This window comes from Triticum aestivum, chromosome 2A (genome assembly GCF_018294505.1).
Source record: "Triticum aestivum cultivar Chinese Spring chromosome 2A, IWGSC CS RefSeq v2.1, whole genome shotgun sequence".
Lineage (NCBI taxonomy): Eukaryota > Viridiplantae > Streptophyta > Magnoliopsida > Poales > Poaceae > Triticum > Triticum aestivum.
The window spans coordinates 280,338,813-280,361,309 of NC_057797.1; positions in this window are offsets into that span (position 1 = coordinate 280,338,813).

Below are 22,497 nucleotides of genomic sequence, written 5' to 3' on the forward strand. Positions count from 1 at the left end.
GACAGCTATGTTCTCTTTGGTTCGAATACGACCTATGTTTGAACAGGAAGCCCCCAGATGACCTTGAGAGGTTTTTAACGACCCTGATTCGAATACGATCCAAGTCGGACCCAAAAGGGGTTAAGTTATGATTGAATACGATCAAGAAGCCCCTAGTGAGTTTGGCATTGTGTCGATCAAGAGGATACCGACAGCTATGTTCTCTTTGGTTCGAATACGACCTTTGTTTGAACAGGTAGCCCCTAGTGATCATAAGGTTTAACGGCTAGATTCAAATACGATCATGAGCTGGAACAAAGGGTTAAGCTAGATTTGAACACAATCAGCCCCTAATTAGTCATTTTAAAAGTATAATGATAAAGACATGTGATTATTGAAAATAAAAAGGACAGAGGTCCTGCTTTATTACTTATCATAATATATACAATGTCAAAGTATGTACATTATGAGAGCCAGTGGCTCAAGTATAGTAAGGCCGAAGATGAGCGATATTCCACGGCCGGCGGGTTTCGTCCGACTTACGTGAGTGTTTGTGCTCTCGAACATCAATGAGGTAGTATGACCCATTGTTCAAGTTTCTGCTGACCACAAAGGGTCCTTCCCAAGGTGGGGATAATTTATGTGCATCAGTTTGGTCCTGGATGAGCCGAAGCACCAAGTCACCTTCCTGAAAGGTTCTGGACTTAACCCGGCGACTGTGATAACGACGCAGGTCCTGTTGGTAAATCGTCGAGCGGGCTACTGCTAAGTCACGCTCTTCATATAAAAGGTCAAGTGCATCCTGATGAGCTTGTTCGTTATTAGCCTCAACGTAAGCCGCCACACGGGGTGAGTCATGACGGATGTCACTAGGCAAGACTGCCTCTACTCCGTAAACCATGAAGAAAGGCGTGTAACCCGTAGACCTGTTAGGGGTAGTATTGATGCTCCATATCACAGAGGGTAACTCCTCCACCCAACAAACTGGCGTCCATTGTAAAGGAACCATAAGCCGGGGCTTGAGAGCTTTCAGGATTTCCTGATTGGCTCTTTCAGCTTGACCATTGGATTGGGGGTGAGCTACTGATGAAACATCAAGCCGGATATGCTCACGTTGGCAGAATTCCTCCATAGCACTCTTGGACAGATTAGTACCATTGTCAGTTATAATGTTGTGTGGAAAGCCAAAATGAAAGATCACCTTTTTTCATGAATTGAACCGTTGTGGCTGCATCACACTTACTAATCGGCTCTGCCTCAACCCACTTTGTGAATTTGTCAACTGCCACCAAAAGGTGTGTCTTTTTATCTTTGGATCTTTTGAAAGGTCCAACCATGTCGAGCCCCCAGACTGCAAACGGCCACGTAATTGGAATCATCTGCAACTCTTGAGCCGGCATGTGCGCACGTCGTGAAAATTTTTGGCAACCATCACATCTACTGACCAGATCCTCTGCATCAGCGTGAGCCGTCAGCCAGTAAAAACCATGACGGAAGGCTTTGGCTACAAGGGACTTTGAACTGGCATGATGACCACAATCCCCTTCGTGAATTTCACGAAGAATTTCTTGACCTTCCTCAGGAGAGACACAGCGTTGAAACGCCCCTATGATACTGCGATGATGCAACTCGCCATTGGCAATCGTCGTCGATTTAGACCGTCGGGTTATCTATCTAGCCAAGGTCTCATCCTCAGGAAACTCGCCCCAGGTCATATAAGCCAAATATGGCACTGTCCAATCTGGGATGACGTGAAGAGCCGCCACCAAGTGTGCTTCCGGGTCTGGAACAGCCAAGTCTTCCTCTGTAGGCAACTTGACAGAAGGGTTATGCAGAACATCTAAGAAAGTGTTAGGTGGCACCGGCTTACGCTGAGACCCCAGCCGGCTTAGAGCATCAGCTGCTTCATTCTTTCTGCGATCAATGTATTCCACTTGGTAACCCTTGAAGTGTCCAGCAATGGTATCAACTTCACGGTGATAAGCCGCCATGAGAGGATCTTTGGAATCCCACTTGCCTGATACTTGTTGAGCCACCAAATCTGAGTCGCCAAAGCACCTTACCTGGCTCAAGCTCATCTCCTTAGCCATCCGAAGACCATGGAGCAAGGCCTCATACTCAGCTGCGTTGTTAGTACAGGGAAACATCAACCATAGCACATACCAAAATTTGTCACCTCGAGGGGAAGCTAAAACAACTCCAGCCCCCGAGCCCTCTAATTTCCTGGACCCATCAAAGTGAATAGTCCAATATGTGTTGTCCGGCTTCTCTTCAGGCATCTGCAGCTCCGTCCAATCATTGATGAAGTCCACTAGTGCTTGAGATTTTATGGCAGTGCACGGCACATACTTTAAACCATGAGGCCCAAGCTCAATGGCCCACTTGGCAACCCGTCCTGTGGCTTCTCTATTTTTAATTATATCTCCTAAAGGAGCAGAGCTAACCACGGTGATGGGATGACCCTGAAAATACTGCTTAAGCTTCCGGCTCGTTGTGAACACCCCATAAACAAGTTTCTGTCAATGTGGATATCTATGTTTGGACTCAATGAGCACCTCACTGATGTAGTAAACCGGCCGTTGAACCGGATATTCCTTGCCAGCCTCCTTGCGCTCTACCACAAAGGCCACACTGACAGCACGTGTGCTAGCAGCCACATATAACAATAATGGCTCCTTATCAATGGGAGCAGCAAGAACCGGCGGCTCAGCGAGCTGTCTCTTCAAATCTTCAAAGGCAGTGTTAGCAGCATCACTCCAGACAAAATCATATGTTTTCTTCATCATTTGATACAGCGGTATAGCCTTCTCACCTAACCGGCTTATGAAACGGCTTAAAGCAGCAACACAACCCGCCAACCGTTGAACGTCATTGATGCACGCCGGTTTAGCTAAAGATTTAATTGCTTTGATTTTCTCTGGGTTAGCCTCGATGCCTTTGTTAGAAACCAAAAAACCCAAAAGCTTGCCCGCTGGCACTCCAAAAACGCACTTGGCCGGGTTAAGCATCATCTTGTAGACCCGGAGGTTATCAAAGGTTTCCTTTCAGATCATCTATCAAGGTCTCCTTCTCTCTGGACTTCACCACAATATCGTCCACATAAGCATGAACATTGCACCCAATCTGATTGTGAAGACAGTTCTTCACACATCGTTGGTAAGTCGCTTGGGCACTCTTAAGCCCAAAAGACATAGACACATAGTAGAAGGCTCCAAACGGAGTAATAAAAGCCGTCTTCTCCTGGTCCTTAATTGCCATCTTGATCTGATGATAACCACAATAAGCATCCAAAAAGCTCAAACGCTCACAACCCGCCGCAGCATCAATGATTTGATCAATACGAGGGAGAGCAAAAGGGTCAGCCGGACAAGCCGTGTTTAAGTCCGTATAGTCCACGCACATACGCCAGGTGTTGTTCTTTTTAAGCACGAGCACCGGGTTAGACAACCACTCTTGATGAAAAACTTCAATAATGAACCCGGCCGCCAAGAGCCGGGCCACTTCTTCACCAATGGCCTTGCGCCTCTCCTCATTGAACCGCCAAAGAAACTGCTTGGCTGGCTTAAATCTTGGATCAATATTAAGAGTGTGCTCAGCAAGTTCTCTTGGTACACCCGGCATGTCAGAAGGTTTCCATGCAAAGATGTCCCGGTTCTCATGGATGAACTCGATGAGCGCTCTTTCCTATTTGGGATCTAGATTAGCACTGATACTAAACTGCTTGGAGGAGTCCCCTGGAACAAAATCAATAAGCTTAGTGTCATCCGTCGACTTAAATTTCAGCAACGGCTCATGCTCTGTAGTTGGCTTTTTCAAAGAGGTCATGTCCGTCGGGTCAACATTATCCTTATAGAACTTTAACTCCTCTGTTGCACAAACAGATTCAGCATAAGCAGCGTCGCCTTCCTCACATTCCAAGGCCATCTTCCGACTCCCATGCACTGTGATAGTGCCCTTGTGACCCAGCATTTTGAGCTGTAAATAAACATAACATGGCTGTGCCATGAACTTGGCATAAGCCGGTCGTCCAAACAGGGCGTGATACGGGCTCTTGATTTTGACCACCTCAAAAGTTAGTTTCTCGGCCCTGGAATCATGTTCATCTCCAAAGGCTACCTCCAACTCAATCTTACCCACTGGGTATGCCAACTTACCAGGCACCACTCCATGAAAAACAGTGTTGGACGTCTTAAGACTTTTGTCAGTCAATCCCATGCAACGGGAAGTCTCGTAATAGAGGATGTTGATGATACTGCCTCCGTCCATGAGTACTTTAGTGAATTTATATCCACCAACCTGAGGTTCCACAACCAAAGCTAGGTGACCCGGATTGTCAACCCGGGGAGGGTGGTCCTCCCTACTCCATAGAATAGGCTGCTTAGACCATCTCAAATAATGAGGGACTGCCTGCTCAACAGCATTCACGGCCCTCTTATGAAGCTTCTGGTCCCGTCTGCACAAACTGGTGGTGAACACATGATACTGTCCACTATGCAACTGCTTTGGATTGCTCTGGTATCTATATTGTTGTTGCTACTGCTGACTTCCTTGGCCAGATTGCTGACTGTAACCACCTTGATTTCCTTGAGAGCCTTGAAAATTGGAATTTGAACCGCCGCCCGGACCATGAAAACCGCCGCCACCTAAGTCGTCGCCCGACCCATGATTGCCATTGAACATGTTAGAGTTCTTGAAAGCCTTCATGATCGTACAGTCCTTCCACAGGTGAGTGGCTGGTTTCTGCTGAGTATCATGCCTTGGACAAGGCTCATTTAACAGCTGATCAAGAGTGGGACCTGATCCACCGGACCGAGGAGGTGGACTCCCCTTACGTCGCTGATTGTTGCCCTGTGTATTGGTGTTAGCCACAAACTCCAAGCTACCATCAGCCTTACGTTTATTATTGCCTCCCTGATTTGTCGAGTTATGCTGATGACCCTTGTCATTCTTCTTCCCCTTCCCTATCTTCTCCCCGTCAGATTCGGGATCCTTGGTACTATCAGAGTCGGCATACTTGACTAGAGCCTCCATCAGCTGGCCCATGTCATTATAATTGCGTTTGAGCCGCCCCAGCTTCTATTTCAGAGGCATAAAACGGCAATTTTTCTCCAACATTAAGACTGCAGAGCCGGCATCCATCTTATCAGATGAATGTATTATGGCTTTGACCCGGCGCACCCAATGGGTCGTGGACTCTCCTTCCTCTTGTTTACAATTAGTCAAACCCACAATTGACATGGGCTGCTTGCAAGTGTCTTTAAAATTCTGAATAAACCGGGCGTTTAATTCTGCCCATGAGTCGATGGAATTGTGTGGCAGCCCCTTCAACCAAGTGCGAGCCATTCCATCTAACATCATGGTGAAGTACTTGGCCATTGCCATGTCACTGACCTCCAGTAGCTCCATGGCCATCTCATAGCTTTCAATCCACACCCCTGGCTGTAAATCAGTCGTTTCATTAGGCACCTTTTGAGGCCCCTTGAAATCCTTTGGCAAACGCTCATTACGTAGAGCCGGCACCAAGCAAGGGACACCTGCTGTCCTTGTGGCCACGCCTGCCTCAATAGAGGTCGTCGGATGAACCGGAAAAGACGGGTGAACCGCCCGCTGAGCCACCTGCTCAGCCGCCTGTTGAGCCACTTTCTCAACCTATCGGCGGATCATGTCCTGGTCAACCAAGTTAAGATCTCCATCATGCGCCGGGTCATGCCCACGCGACTGGTCACGGCGCCGGGCGTTGCTTGAACCGGCTGCTGAATCTATGTGCCTGCTATTACTCAGGCTCTGGCTTGGGCAAGGGGTGAATGAATCCTGTCTCGACTATAAGAATAACCCTCCTGTTGCGCCAGAGCCGTCTGAAGCAGTTCTCTGACCCTTCGGGTTTCAATCACCGTCGGAGAGTCGCCCTCCGCTGGGAGAGCCGCCAATCGTGCCGCCGCAGCGATCATGTTCTCCAAAGGGTTAGAATAATGACCCGGTGGTGTTGGTACATAATGAGGTGTAGCAGTATTCACACGAGGAGGTTCCATCACCCGTGGCTGAACCAGCGCCCCGCCCCAGGCGTTGCAACCCTGTTTTCCTCCGGTGGGTTACTGGGGCCCGCCCCGGGTGTGCGGAAGAGGTTTCTAGGATCATAAATCAGAGGCTGGCGGGATTGAGCCTTCTGGTGCCTTCTCCTCGTGACTTCATTTGACGCGTTCCGATCCATCATTGTCGGTGTGGAACGACACCTATGGGATCAAAAGAATCCTACTACGGTTGCCGGGGAATAGGGTTGCGAGGAGAGCAAGGCTAGTAGAGAGGACAAGGATCGTTTACCTAGGTTCGGGCCACGAGGATGCGTAAAACCCTAGTCCTGCTTTGGTGGGTGTGTTTCTAAGAGTTCTTGACCTCTCGAACTAGCTATGGTCAGCGTGTGGTTCGAAAGAGCCGAATCCCCAACCTCGTCGCCTCGGGCCTCCTTTTATAGGAAAAAGGGGTTGCCACAGTGGCACACAGGAGGTGGAAAGGTCTACAGTGGCACGAGGTTATCCCTCGTATCATAGGACAAAGTGCATTTAATGCATCGCTTAGGTGTCCTCTTGCTTTAACGGGGATGGGGGCGAGGCCCGTCCCGTCCGTCGCCGCTCCTCCTCGCTTCGACGCGCGCCTCAGCCAGGGATGCGTGCAGTGCCATGTAGGCAGGAAGGCAGCTGAGTTGGTGCGGAGGTGGAGCCTTCACCAAGATCTTCATGCCGCCACACAGGCACTTGATGAGTTGGCCTGGGAGCTGCATGTTGCCACGCAGGTGCCCGCCCAGGTGGTTGTGCTGGCAGCTGCATGTGAACGGCGGTGGAAGCTTGGTTGACGTGGGCTTCGCGGTGGCCTTGCCGGCGTCTTTGGAGAGGGCCTTGCCAGGTGGCTCGGCAAGGGTCTCGTTGTGGTGTGTTGTCGTCCCCGGCAAGGATCTTGCCGAGAATCGTCATCTTCTAATCTGATCTTGAATATTTCTTCACAAAGATCTGCATGCCACCACAGGGGTGCCGTCCCGAGCCCTGGCCCCACGCTGATGATGGCACTGGGGGCCGTGGGCTCAAGGGTGGCTCGCTTTGTTGGTGCGGGGCGAGCTGTCCAGGCAAGAGTCTTGCCGGGACCGCTGAGGCCACCCGGCAAGGGTCTTGCCAGGGGAACTTGCTTCGTCCCTCTGCTCTTTGTGGTCTTGGCCTTGGCGTTGCTTTGATTGTCTTGGGCTTCGATCTTACCTTGGCTCACCTCCCTCGTCCTGCTTGGTGTGGTCGTGGGCGCGGCTCTAACTGCCCGTGCACAGGAAAAGGGGTACAAAGATGCGCCCCTATTTTTGTACACCGACAGGAGCCCCCGGGCATGGGCCACACATAAGCGCAACACGTTGTTGGGCCAGGTCCAAAACGGTGCGCGGGCAGGTGGGCGGTTTTTACTGTGGTAAGATTCTTCGCGCGCTCCACCTCCCACGACCCACGTGCGTAGCGCGGTGTGGAGGGGTGTGTGTGACGTGGGTGGCATACGTGGGGCGGTTTCCACACGCATGCGTCACATCGCAGTAAAGAGGCGGCTTGAGTCTTCCCCGTAAAAAGAGGGAGGCGTGGAGGCGCGGCTCATTTACTGAGCAGGGTCGGGGTGCGGTCTTCAAGGCGTCCACTCCCCACGATCACGGGGTGGGGAGAGGTCGCCTCACCCGTCCCCTCAGTTCTGCACGTCTGCCACGCGTCCTTGTGGTGGCAAACGGTGGAGGCGAGAAACTGGGCCGCCGCTGGTTGGGCGGCGGGTCGGTCCTGATTCCCCGCGCCTCCGGTGTCTGGATTGGCCGAGCGGGGCGGCCGAGCCTCAACGCCGTTCCTTTATAAAGAGGAGGAAGGGGGAAATGGCACCCCGCATTCTTCCATCTTCTATCTTTCTCTGCTTCTGCTCCTTCCTCTCACCCGCCATGGAGAAAGGGAATCCTGGTCCTTCTCGGTGGCGGCGAGGGTCGCCGCTCGACAGCGCGTCCCTCCCCCTTCTGAACCCATGGTGGTGGAACCGACCGCAAGGGGAAGGGGGAGGGGGCGAGGCCGGGGGTTAGGCCGGGGCAGAGGCCGTAGCGCTTGGGGAAGAGGAGGACGGGGCGATGCGCCAACCTCACCCCTGCCAATGATGCCCTTCCCGATGGAGGGTCATGTTGAAGACCAGCCTTGCGAGTTCCTCATCAGGCTCCGCCGGCCCCCGCGTTGTCGTCTTCCTCTCCCCACTCCATTCGCTTGGGTGATGGAGCGTGCCCCGCCCCAGACCCTCAGGTTGCACATGAGGCGCTACGGGAACGGGGGCACGTGGGTCGATGTCGACTTCCCGGCTCCTCGAGTTATGTATCTCCGTCGTGGATGGAAGATGTTCGCCCGCATCCACAGCCTGACGGCGGGGCTCGTCCTCTACTTCAATTTAATGGAGGACGGCCTACTCTCTGTCAAGGTCTTCGGAGATTTTGGAACTCGTCTGAAATGCTGCGTGGAGAGCTCCTCTTATGGAGATTCTGACAATGGAAGCTCGTCCTCGAGCGAGAGCGACAAGGAGGACAGCGGGGCGGACAGCGGGGACGAGTCCGACTAGGCGTCGGACGCCCCGTGGCTAGGCGGGTGCGGCAGTAGCAGCATCTGCACCTGGCCGCTCCTCCGGCAGAAGCTGGCCGGGGGCAGGGCCAGCTCCTTGAACCTTGCGGGGCTGTCTCCTTGGGCGGCTGGCGTCGGGAGGCTGCGGAGGAGGAAGAGGGTTGGCGGCAAGGCCGTCAACTCGGAGTACGCGGGCACCGACGCCTTCATCGCGTATTGCCGGTCCTGCCGCCTCGTCTTCCAGCTCCTTTCCCGGCACCGTCATCATCGGCCCGCCCGTGGGTGGCCACCGAGATGTTCTCTTGGTGCTTTCTGCTGCTCGTAGCTCGCCTAGGCGCCCCTTTTGCCCTTTCGCCTCCTTGACCTGCCTCCTGAGGAGAGGGACAAGAAAGGGATTACGGGCATCTTATCTCTTTTTTAGTTTGTAAGCCTGCGGGCCTTTGTTAAATTTAAAACTTGTAATCCCCTTGCTCATGTTTTTCATCTCACACGAACTGTACCTGTAAGGGATGTTTTTAATGAAAAAGGTATGCTTCCCGGATTTTTCGTTTGCGGGTAAATCCCATGACAAGCAGCAAATCCTTGTTATTGTTTTAAGATAAACTTTCTTCGCCCGGCAACAGTCCTTGTCGTCCCCCCACTCCACTCTACCGTTCTCGCGCTCTTGGCGGAGGCAGGGATGAGGTGGGCTTTAGGCTCCTCGTCCCACCTCCTTGCCGCCACGGCTACGACCAAATCCGGACCTAGGAAATAATCCCTATGTATAGGAAAAAGGGGAGCACAGTAGCCTAGAGATAAAAACGAGTTTTCACATGCCCCAGTCCGGTTCCGAAATGCATGAAAGAGGATAAAAGACTTATCTAGATCCGCAACCCTTGGCAATCTCATCTTGCCGCGGTTGGATCCTTGTGCTTGCAGCCCCCGGCAACTCTGGCTTGTCGGGGTCGGGGCGCCGGTCTGTTTCCTTCTTTCCGAGTAGCTCAGCAGAAGTGCTCATGTGCCCTGCGAACCAAAGGACAACAGAAAAGGAACAGACAGACGTGTACTCGACCTCTAGGCTAGGGGTTAGTCGCCACTAAGCACTATCAACCCTAACCAAGGAAGAGACTCGACCTAGCATGCATGCTATAACTTAGGGCGCCAGCGCTTCATTTATTTATGCTCAGGGCATGTGCCTGGCTTTGTACCAAGGGTCACATGCCTTGTCGGCAAAGCTTGTCCAAAAGGTGGCTTGCCGGGAGGCCCGGCAAGCCGCGCCTTATGGGTAAAACTTGCAAAGATGCTCGATGTTCCAGGAGTTGCTCACTGGGACGGCATCTTCGGTCTCCAAGCGGACTGCACCAGGCCTGGTGACTCGCATTACCTAATAAGGGCCTTCCCACTTCGGCGTCAACTTGTTGGAATACTTGGACGACTGAACGCGCTGAAGAACAAGGTCGCCTTCCTCAAGGCTTCGGGCAAGAACCTTACGGCTATGATAGCGGCGCAAGGCTTGCTGGTAGTGTGCCGCTCTCACAGCCGCCCGAAGACGATCTTCCTCAAGGAGCGTCGCGTCATCTTGGCGCAACGGCTCTTGCTCAAGCTCATCATAAGTGAGCACTCGAGGTGACCCGTATATGAGTTCCATGGGGAGAACTGCTTCTGCCCCGTATACCAGGGCAAAAGGTGTCTGGTCGGTGGCTCGATTTGGCGTCGTCCTGATTGACCAAAGAACCACCGGCAACTCATCAATCCAGCGCCTTCCACTCTTGTGCAGCTTGTCAAAGGTCTTCGTTCTCATGCCTCGCAACACTTCAGCATTTGCCCTCTCCGCTTCGCCGTTGCTCCGTGGATGTGCCACGGAAGCAAAACAGACCTTGCTGCCGAGGTCTTGGATGTACTGCATGAAGGTGTGGCTTGTGAACTGCGTGTCGTTGTCGGTGATGACTCTGTTTGGCACACCAAAATGGCATACCAGTCCTTTGAAGAACTTGACGGCTGACTGAGCAGTCACCTTCCTCACTGCTTCCACTTCCGGCCACTTTGTGAACTTTTTGATTGCAACATACAAGTACTCAAAGCCCCCGACAGCGCGGGGGAACGGGCCCAGTATATCGAGCCCCCAGACCGAGAATGGCCAGGAGAGAGGGATTGTTTGAAGGGCTTGAGTCGGCTGATGAAGCTTCCTTGAATGGAACTGGCATGCTTCACACTTGGTTACTAGTGCCGTTGCATCCTGGAGGGCGCTGGGCCAGAAGAAACCTTGCCAGAATGCCTTCCCAGCAAGGGCCCTTGACCCTATGTGGGAGCCACATATGCCTCCATGTATCTCCACCAAAAGCTCCAGTCCTTCCTCCCGGGGGATGCACTTGAGTTTCACACCGTTTGGCCTCCTCCGTTATAGGACGTCATCGATGAACTGGTACAGGGCGGACTGATGGGCTACTTTCTCTGCTTCTTCCTGCTCCTCAGGAAGCTCCCTTGTTTGGAGGAAGTGGACGGTATGCTGCGCCCATGCCGGAGCCTGGGGCTCGACGGCAAGGACCAAAGGCATTTCTTCCGCCATGAGAGTGGATGTCTCTATGGCCAGGGCTTGACGCCCTGTCAGAGCCAGACGCTCTTGGGCAGGCTCAACGCCTGTGGCAGCACCCTTGACGGCAGCCCTAGGGGGCTCGGTAGGAAAGTACTTGCCGGGACCTGATTTCCTCCGCTTGTTCTGCCCCGCTGATGGTTCGACAGATGGTTGAGTTAACCGGAGCAAAAAGGTACCTGGTTCCATAGGTAGCTTGAATGCGGCACGCTTTGACAGGTAATCGGCGATGTTGTTCTCTGCTCAGGGGACGTGCTCCGCCTAGATACCATCAAAGCGTTCCTCTAGCTTCCTCACCTCATCTATGTAGGCTTCCATCAATGGGCTCTGATAATCCTTGTTGACCTGCCTGACAACGAGCTGCGAGTCGCCCCTGACGATGAGCTTCTTAACCCCGAGGTCTGTCACGATCCTGAGACCGGCAAGCAATCCCTCGTATTCGGCGGTGTTGTTGGTGGACATCTCCCTGGGGAAGTGCATCTGGATCATGTACTTGAGGTGTTCTCCAGTGGGTGCGACGAGCAGCACACCGGCACCGGCACCTTGCAGTGAGAAAGCCCCATCAAAGTACATGACCCAGTCGCGGTCTGCTTCCTTGCCGGGGAGAGTGGTCCCCTGGATTTCTTCGCCGGGCATCGAGGTCCATTCTGCGATGAATTCCGCCAAGACTCTGCTCTGAATTGTCGAGGTAATTTCAAACTTTAAACCGAAACTTGACAGCTCCAAGGCCCATTCCACAATCCTTCTGGTTGCGTCCGGGTTGTGCAGTATCCGTTGCAACGGGAGGCGGATGACGACAGTGATCTCGTGGGCCTGGAAGTAGTGACGCAGCTTCCTCGAGGCCATAAGGAGGCCGAAGAGCAATTTTTGCACGCCGGAATACCTTGACCTAGCCCCCTACAAGAGGGAGCTGACAAAGTAAACCGGGTGCTGCATCATCTTCTTCTTTGGCACCACTTCACTCGACTGCGCGGGCATTGCCTTGGTGGCACCAGACTCCGCCGGGGGCCGCGCCTTATCGGCACCAGGCCCTGCCGGGGGAATCTTTGGCTTGCCATCCGCTGGTTCTGCCGCCATTGCCGCCTCCTCGTTGACCTCCCTCTGTGCCACCAGTGCGGCGCTAACCACTTGATTCGTCGCCGCCAGATACAGCAGCAACGGCTCTTGTGGTTTAGGTGCAACCAGTATCGGCCTGGAGGAAAGGTATTTCTTCAGATCCTACAGTGCTGCCTCGGCTTCTGGTGTCCACTCTATTGGGCATTCCTTCTTCAAGATTTTGAAGAAGGGAAGGGCGCGCTCGGCGGACTTGGAGATGAATCGGCTCATGGCGGCAACGCAGCCGGTGAGCCGACGTGCATCCTTGATCCGATTGGGCGCCTCGATCTGCTCAATAGCCTTCATCTTATCTGGGTTTGCCTCGATCCCACGCTGCGACACAAAGAATCTGAGTAGCTTGCCGGACGGAACGCCAAAGACGCACTTCTCAGGGTTCAGCTTGAGGTTGATCTTGCGCAGGTTAGTAAATGTCTCTTCCAGATCTTGCACAAGAGTTGGCCCGTCCTTGGTTTTGACCACTATGTCATCCATGTAGGCCTCCATATTTCTATGGAGTTGAGGTTCAAAACCAATTTGGACTGCTCTTGCAAATGTTGAGCTGGCACTCTTCAACCCGAAAGGCATCCGTAAAAAGCAGTATGTACCACATGGGGTGATGAATGTCGTCTTCTCTTCATCCTCTCTTGTCATGAAGATTTGGTGGTAGCCTGAGTAGGTGTCGTGGAATGATAACAGATCACACCCGGCTGTGGAGTCAACAATCTAGTCGATGCATGGCAACGGGAAGGGGTCCTTAGGGCAAGCCTTATTAATATCTATGTAATCAATACACAGCCTCCACTTCCCATTCGCCTTGCGCACCACTACTGGATTGGCCAACCACGTCGGGTGGAGCACCCCTCTCACCAAACCTACCGCCTCCAACTTCCTGATCTCCTCTGTGATGAACTCCTGCCTTTCTAGAGCCTGCTTTCTGACCTTCTGCTTGATGGGCCGCGCGTGGGGACAGACAGCTAGGTGGTGCTCAATCACCTTCCTGGGAACACCGGGGATGTCAAACGCTTGCCATGCAAACACGTCGACATTTGCCTGCAGGAAGGTGACGAGCGTGCCTTCCTATTTGCTGTCGAGGGTGGAGCCTATGATGAAGGCCCCTCCCGTGCCATCCTCCCCGATGGGCACCTTCTTGGTCTGCGGCGGCTTGGCTCTGGATCTCTTGCTCTCGTCGGTAGAGCTCTCTGGCACGTCCTCAATGGTAGCACAACACTCCGAGGTGGTGCGCTTGCCGAAGTGGGTGCGAGAGGTCTTGTCGGGCTCCTTTTTCCCTCCCGGGCTGTCAGCGGCAGGAGCAGGTGCCTTGACGGGAGCTGCTGCAACTGCTTCCCGGTAGAGTTGGTCGGCGCAGATCAGCGCATCCTTCTTGTCGGAGGGGACGGAGATGATGGTCAACGGCCCGGGCATCTTTAGCATGTTGTAGGCGTAGTGTGATGCCGCCATGAACTTGGCCAATGCCGGGCGGCCGAGGATCCCGTTGTAGGGCAAGGGGATCTCGGCCACGTCGAAGACGATCCTCTCCGTCCTGTAGTTCAACTCTCCTCCAAATGTCACGGGCAGTGTGACCTTTCCCTTCGGCTGGCTCCTCCCTGGATTGACCCCTTGAAACGTTCCCGTTTTCTCGAGGTCTCCATCAGGGATTTGCAACCTTTTGACCATGACAGGAGAGATCAGGTTCAGGCCGGCCCCGCCGTCAACCAACATCTTGTTCACCTTGAGGTTGCGTATTGTTGGTGAGACCAACAATGGCAAACACCTGACCGCGGTAGTGTGTCCAGGGTGGTCCTCGGTGTCAAAGATGAGGGGCGTGCTGGACCACTTCAGCGGCTTCTGAGCGTCGAACGACGGCTCTGCTGTTGTAATCTCACGCGCCCACTGCTTGAGCTGGCGGTGAGAGGTATGCAGCGAGGCGCCGCCATCAATGCACATGGCCTCCGTAGCCTTCTGGAACCCTTGCTCACCAGACTCGTCGTCCTCGTCGTGATTGTTGTCTTATTGTTTCTTGTTGCGGCCCCGGGCGGGCCTCTCTTGCTGGTTGTCCTTGCCGAGGCGGCCTCCTTGGATGCCATGCTTCTTGCCGGATCACTCAGCACCATCCTGGTCCTTCTCCTTGTCCCACCTTTCATACTCAGCCTTTTGCTTCTCAGCAAGCAGCTCGACTTCTCGGCAGTTCTGGAGGTCGTGGCCCTTGGTGTGGTGCATCTTGAAGCATTGCTTGCCAGAGCTTCTTGGCTTGTCGGTAGCCGCCAGGGCCCGGCAGGCGGCGCACCCCGCAATCTCCTTACTGGGGGCGTCTGCCTTAACCTTCTTGCCGGCACCGGTATCGTCAGATCCCTCAACGGCAAGCACGTCCTTGCCTTTGCGTTTCCTGTTGCGACACTGGCTCTTCTTCGTTGGAGTGGCGGCGTCTTCACCAGTAGAGTCAGTTTCCGCGCCGGCGTCTTCGTCGGGGTACTTCCTTCCCTCTTTAGCCCGGGCGAACCTATCGGCCAGAACGTAGAGCTCGGCCACATCGTTAACCTTGGTCATCGCCAGCTCCTCGCGCATTTTGCTAGTGTGTGCGTTCTGGTGGAACGCGCTAATGACAGCGGCGGGATGAACGCCGGGGATGTTGTACTGCACCCGGCTGAATCTCTGGATGTACTTGTGCAGGGTCTCCCCTTCCTTCTGGGGAATGATATGCAGATCACTGGCCTGGCCATGAGCTTGGTGGCCTCCTGTGAAGGCGCCAATGAATTCATGGCACAGATCTGACCAGGAAGAAATGGAATCCACCAGCAAGTGCATCAACCAAGACATCACATTGGGCTTGAGCGCCAGCAGGAAATAGTTGGCAAGCACCTTGTCGTCGCGAGCCCTAGTGGCCTGCATCGCGATGGTGTAGATGTTGAGGAACTCGGATGGATGGGTCTTGCTGGTGTACTTCTTGCCGACATCGGGCTTGAATGTGCCGTGGGACGGCCACTGGAACTGCCTCTGCTCACGGGTAAAAGTCGGGCACCCCACCTCGTAAGGTAGGCCGCCGGGGGCCCCCAGTGCCGGGTGGTCCATAGCGGGTCCCGCCCGCTTGTCCGACTGGCAGCGCATTTCGCGCCGACGCTCGACGGTGGTTCGAGCGTCTTCCTGAGCTCGCTCCCGAAGGACCTAGCACTGGTCGCGGAGGGTCCGTGGGTCGGACGATGCTATGGAGATGTTATCACAAGCGTCGTCGTGACGCGCCGATGCCCGCGGCGGCTGGCGAGGAGGAGGAGAGTGCACCATGGCCGCAGCTCCCCCGGTCCTCTCAGCGCCAGCATGTGGTGGCTCGATGGAGTGCCGGCCCGAGGGCCCCGCCTATCACGGATCGTCTTTGTTTGCGACAGCGACGAGGCTCCGGATTGTGGCCCTCCACTCGTCGAGCTTTTCCGCAGCAGGAGGGAAGGCGAGGAGCAGTTGTGCGCGTGCCAAAGCTTCCGCTGGCGTGGGCGGCGGCGACAGCTGCGTGGATCGCGGCGCGCTTCGACTTCTAACTATGTTAGAAGGAGCTCCGTCACGACCTAACGGCTGCGTGCCATTTTCGCCAGCGCTTCGACGAGCGTGCTGAACCCCCTCATTTTGTCGATGACGCATGGGACTCTTCCCACGGTGGTGCCCAGGGTCACCATCATAGTGACGCTGCTCGGCGCGCACACCATGGGAAGAACGCGCGGTGGTCGCCGGTGTAGGCATCCTGGAGGTCGCCGCGCTGCCCGGAGTCGGCACAGTGATGCCCCTAGAGGGCCCCGCGCCGCCTGTGGGGGCCCAGCTCCGTCCTTGGATCCGGCAACGTGTAGCCGGTCGTCTGGCATGTGAACGATGCCGCTCGCTAGGCTCCGACTGCCTGGGCAATGCTGGTGCTCGCGGGCCGCGGCCCGGGTCCTGTCTGCGACCGGTCCGTTGCTCGTCCGCACTGGCACGGGTCGCTCGGCTCCCAATGAATCGACCGCCGTGGCCATCGTCTTCTTCGGGGCCATGGCGACGAAGAACTGCTAGGCTAACTACTAGACCAAATTCTCATAATTGTGCCCCCTACCTGGCGCGCCAAGGATGTCGGTGTGGAACGACACCTATGGGATCACAAGAATCACTACTACGGTTGCCGGGGCGCAGGGTTGCAAGGAGAGCAGGGCTAGTAGACAGCACAAGGATCGTTTACCCAGGTTCGGGCCGCGAGGATGCGTAAAACCCTGGTCCTGCTTTGGTGGGTGTATTTCTGAGAGTTCTTGAGCTCTTGAACTAGCTGTGGTCAGCGTGTGGTTCGAACAAGGGGTTGCCACAGTGGCACACAGAAGGTGGAAAGGTCTACAGTGGCACGAGGTTATCCCTCATATTATAGGACAAAGTGCATTTGATGCATCGCTTAGGTGCCCTCTTGCTTTATGGGGGACGGGGGCGAGGCACGTCCCGTCCGTCGCCGCTCCTCCTTGCTTCGACACGCGCCTCGGCCAGGGATGCGTGCGGTGCCATGTAGGTAGGCAGGTAGCTGAGTTGGTGCAGTGGTGGAGCCTTCACGAAGATCTGCATGCCGCCACGCAGGCGCTTGATGAGTTGGCCTGGGAGCTGCATGTTGCCATGCAGGTGCCCGCCCAGGTGGTTGGGTTGGCAGCTGCATGCGAACGGTAGTGGAAGTTTGGTTGACGTGGGCTTGGCGGTGGCCTTGCCGGTGTCTTTGGCGAGGGCCTTGCCGGGTGGCCCGGCAAGGGTCTCGCCGTGGTGTGTTGTCGTCCCCGGCAAGGATCTTGCCGAGAATCGTCGTCTTCTAATCTGATCTTGAATATGTCTTCACAAAGATCCGCATGCCACCATTGGGGTGCCGTCCCGAGCCCTGGCCCCACGCTGATGATGGCTCTAGGGGCCGTGGGCTCAAGGGTGGCTTGCTCTGTTGGTGCGGGGCGAGCTGTCCCGGCAAGAGTCTTGCCGGGACCGCTGAGGCCACCCGGCAATGGTCTTGCCGAGGGAACTTGGTTCGTCCCTCTGCTCTTTGTGGTCTTGGCCTTGGTGTTGCTTTGATTGTCTTGGGCTTCGATCTTACCTTGGCTCACCTCCCTCGTTCTGCTTGGTGTGGCTGTGGGCGCGGCTCTGACTGCCCGTGCATAGGAAAGGGGGTACAAAGATGCGCCCCTATTTTTGTACACCGACAATCGTAAGTTGGAAAGCTTCTGATTGAATCTACTGAGCTCGAGCATCTAAAGCCGCCCGCTCTGCGGCCATCCTGACATCCTCTGCTGCTAGGTTTTCCTTGGCTTGTGCCACCTCCTCACGTAATCGTGCCACTTCTGCATCATGTTGAGCTTGATCCGTCGGGTTAACCATGGCAGTTAACAGGGTTGTCATCCTGTCCATGAGATCCATCAGTACCTGAGCCGGCGGGCACGCAGCGCCTCCTGCCCCGGCCGCTGCTGGCCCAGAGGTTATTGCTGCCACAGCCGTAGAGTTTTGAATGGGTTGCGTGCCAGTCGTGAAGATCCCTGCCTGCTCGACGGCTCAGAGGGGTCTGGAATACTGCTGCCATTGGAACAGCTCCCAAGCCCACCGTCTTGCAATTGATACAATGAATCTGTCTCACCTATGGACGATCCACCGTCAGAGCAGATGGCCGTCTCATCGGCACACACCGATCCTTCAGAGAACTCTCCTCCATGGATGCATCCCACGAAGGCACGCTTCATGGCGGGCTGAGTCCGGGTGGGTCTTGCACACTGAGGCATCTCGATGATGTCGGTGCAGATGTCCGGCTTAGGGCCCGGCTTGCCGATCCGACCGATGAAGATGTGGATTCCGCCGAAGGGGACCCGGTACCCGTACTCAATTGAGCCAGCGTCGGGGCCCCAGCCAGCGCCGTCGATGTAGAGCTTGCCGCGACGACTCTTGGTCATCCGGCCCACAACATATCCCTTGAGCCCTTCGAAGTTGCCCTTCAAGAACTCAAATCCACCGTGCGCAGGCCCCATGGTGGGAACCAACTATCGTGGAATTGTCACAGCAGATGTCCTAGTGAAAGGACTTAATCGTGGAGCCATCGCAACTAGGAAGATTAAAGGGGTTAAACGGGACAAAGGACATGAGAGGTTTATACTAGTTCGGCCCCTTGCGGTGAAGGTAAAGGCCTAGTCCAGTTGAGATGGTATTGCTAGGTTTCGATGACCAAGGAGCGAATACGCTTAACCTGGCCCTCGATCTGTTGTTTCTTGCCCTAAGCCACCGCCGGGTCATCCTCTTATATACACGGGTTGACGCCCTACGGCCTATTGAGTCCCGGTCGGCTCATACAACGTGTCCCACTCGGTGATATATCTTACATGCCTTACATTACAAGTATATTCATACATGGCGGTTTATACTTGCGGGCCTTAAGCCGCCTCTGTGCTTGGGCCTATCATAAGCCTAACTTTGAACTTCCATCTTGTATACTCTTGGGTTTCATTTAGGTAAACCGCCATTTTGGTTGACCTGGCCCCTCCTGGGTGGGTCATATCTGGTAGTCATATCCCCAACAAATAAGTCAGTAGCTCGCTCCATTGTTCCGGAGAATGGAGTTTTAGTCATCATGCCCATGAGGCATGGTTCGCAAGCATCAAATGATTCATAATCAAGTGATTCCAAAAGTCCATACGCATGGAGTTTCTTCATGTGCTTTACACCAATATGACCTAAACGGCAGTGCCACAAATATGTTGCACTATCATTATCAACTTTGCATCTTTTGGCATCAATATTATGAATATGTGCATCACCATGATCGAGATTCAACAAAAATAGACCACTTTTCAATGGTGCATGACCATGAAAGATATTACTCATATAAATAGAACAACCATTATTCTCTGATTTAAATGAATAACCGTCTCGCATCGAACAAGATCCAGGTATAATGTTCATGCTCAACGCTGGCACCAAATAACAATTATTCAGGTCTAAAACTTATCCTGAAGGTAGATGTAGAGGTAGCGTTCCGACAGCGATCACATCGACCTTGGAACCATTCCCGACGCGCATCGTCACCTCGTCCTTAATTAGCCAATCTTCTTCTAATCTGTAGCCCCTATTTTGAGTTGCAAATATGAGCAACAGAACCAGTATCAAATACCCAGGCGCTACTACGAGTATTAGTAAGGTACACATCAATAACATGTATATCAAATATACCTTTGTTCACTTTGCCATCCTTCTTATCCGCCAAATACTTGGGGCATTTCCGCTTCCAGTGACGAGTCCCTTTGCAGCAGAAGCACTCAGTTTCAGGCTTGGGTCCAGACTTGGGCTTCTTCCCGGGAGTGACAACTTGCTTGCCATTCTTCTTGAAGTTCCCCTTCTTTCCCTTGCCCTTTTTCTTGAAACTAGTGGTCTTGTTAACCATCAACACTTGATGCTCTTTCTTGATTTCTACCTCCGCAGCTTTGAGCATAGCGAAGAGATCGGGAATTGTCTTATCCATCCCTTGCATATTATAGTTAATCATGAAGCCTTTGTAGCTTGGTGGCAGTGATTGAAGAACTCTGTCAATAACACTATCATCCGGAAGATTAACTCCCGGCTGAGTCAAGTGGTTATGATACCCAGACATTCTGAGTACGTGTTCATTGACAGAACTATTTCCTCCATCTTGCAGCTATAGAACTTTTTGGAGACTTCATATCTCTCAACTCGGGCATTTGCTTGAAATATTAACTTCAATTCCTGGAACATCCCATATGGTCCATGACGTTCAAAACGTCTTTGAAGTCCTGATTCTAAGCCGTAGAGCATGGCACACTGAACTATAGAGTAGTCATCAGATCGCGTCTGCTAAATGTTCAAAGCGTCTACATTAGCGAGAGGGAGCTTGTCACCTAGCGGTGCATCAAGGACATAATTCTTGTGTGTAGCAATGAGGATAATCCTCAAGTTACGGACCCAGTCTGTGTAGTTGCTACCATCATCTTTCAACTTAGATTTCTCTAGGAACGCATTAAAATTCAAGGGAACGGTAGCACGGGCCATTGATCTACAACATAGATATGCAAAAACTATCAGGACTAAGTTCATGATAAATTAAGTTCAATTAATCATATTACTTAAGAAATCCCACTTAGATACACATCCTTCGAGTCATATAAATGATCATGTGATCCATATCAACTAAACCATGTCCGATCATCACGTGAGATGGAGTAGTTTTCAATGGTGAACATCTCTATGTTGATAATATCTACTATATGATTCATGTTCAACCTTTTGGTCGCCAGTGTTCCGAGGCCATGTCTGTACATGTTGGGCTCGTCAAGTTTAACCCAAGTATTCCGCATGTGCAAAATTGTCTTGCACCCGTTGTATGTGAATGTAGAGCTTATCACACCCAATCATCGTGTGGTGTCTCGGCACGACAAACTGTCGCAAAGGTGCATACTCAGGGAGAACACTTATACCTTGAAATTTTAGTGAGGGATCATCTTATAATGCTACCGTCGTACTGAGCAAAATAAGATGCATAAAATATAAACATCAGATGGAATCAAAATATGTGACATGATATGGCCATCATCATCTTGTGCCTTTGATCTCTATCTCCAAGGCACCGTCATGATCTCCATCGTCACCGGCTTGCCACCTTGATCTCCATCGTAGCATAGTGTTAAAGTAAAGCAATTACATGGCGTTTGCATTTCATACAATAAAGCGACAACCATAAGGCTCCTACCAGTTGCCGATAACTTTTACAGAACATGATCATCTCATACAATAACGTATATCACATCATGTCTTGACCATATCACATCACAACATGCCCTGCAAAACAAGTTAGACGTCCTCTACTTGGTAGTTGCAAGTTTTACGTGGCTGCTACGAGCTTCTAGTAAGAACTGTTCTTACCTACGCATCAAAACCACAACGGTAATTTATCAAGTTTTTTGTTTTAACCTTCAACAAGGACCGGCTGCAGTCAAATCCGATTCAACTAAAGTTGGAGAAATAGACACCCGCCAGCCACCTTTACGCAAAACTAGTTGCATGTCTATCGGTGGAACCGGTCTCATGAACGTGGTCATGAAAGGTTGGTCCGGGCCACTTCATCCAACAATGCCGCCGAATCAAAATAAGACATTGGTGGTAAGTAGTATGATGACCACCACCCACAACTCTTTGTGTTCTACTCGTGCATATCATCTAGGCATAGACCTGGCTCGGATGCCACTGTTGCAGAACGTAGCATGCAATTTCAAAAAAAATCCTACGCTCACGCAAGATCCATCAAGGAGATTCATAGCAACAAGAGGGGGAGAGTGTGTCCACGTACCCTCGTAGACCGAAAGTGGAAGCGTTTGACAACGCGGTTGATGTAGTCAAACTTCTTCTCATTCTGACCGATCAAGCACCGAACGTACGGCACCTCCGAGTTCTGCACACGTTCAGCTTGATGAAGTCCCTCGAACTCTTGATCCAGCAAAGTGTCGAGGGAGAGTTTTGTCAGCATGATGGCGTGGTGACGGTGATGGTGAAGTGATCTGCGAAGGGCTTCGCCTAAGCACTACGACTATATGACCGGAGGCGTAAACTGTGGAGGGGGGAGCCACACACGACTAGGAAGCAATGTTGTGTGTTCTAGCAGTGCCCCCGCCACATATATATATAGGTGGGAGAGGGAGAGGGGCTGCAAGGGGCGCCCCAAGTAGGAGGGATCCTACTTGGGCGCCTCCTCCAAGCCGGCCTCCCCTCTTCCATATACATCGGAGGGGGAAGGAAAGAGAGGGGAGAAGGAAAGGGGGAGGCTGTATCCTCCCATTTCCTTCTCCCTCCCCTTCCTTTCCTTCTCCCTCCCCTTCCTTTCCTTCTCCTCCTATTCGGCCAATAGGTGGCCGCACCAGCACCTTAGGCGCTGGTCTGTCCCTCTCTTAGCCCATTAGGCCCATATAGTTTGTCGGGGGTTGCCCGAAACCCCTTTCGGTGATCCGATATGTACCCGGTACCCCCGGAACACTTCCGGTGTCCGAATATTATTGTCCTATATGTGAATATTTACCTCTCAACCATTTCGAGACTCCTTGTCATGTCCGTGATCTCATCCAGGACTCTGAACAACATTCGGTCACCAAATCACATAACTCGTATAATACAAAATCGTCATCGAACGTTAAGCATGCGGACCCTATGGGTTCGATAACTATGTAGACATGACCGAGACACCTCTTCGTTCAATAACCAACAGCGGAACCTGGATGCTCATATTGGTTCCTACATATTCTACGA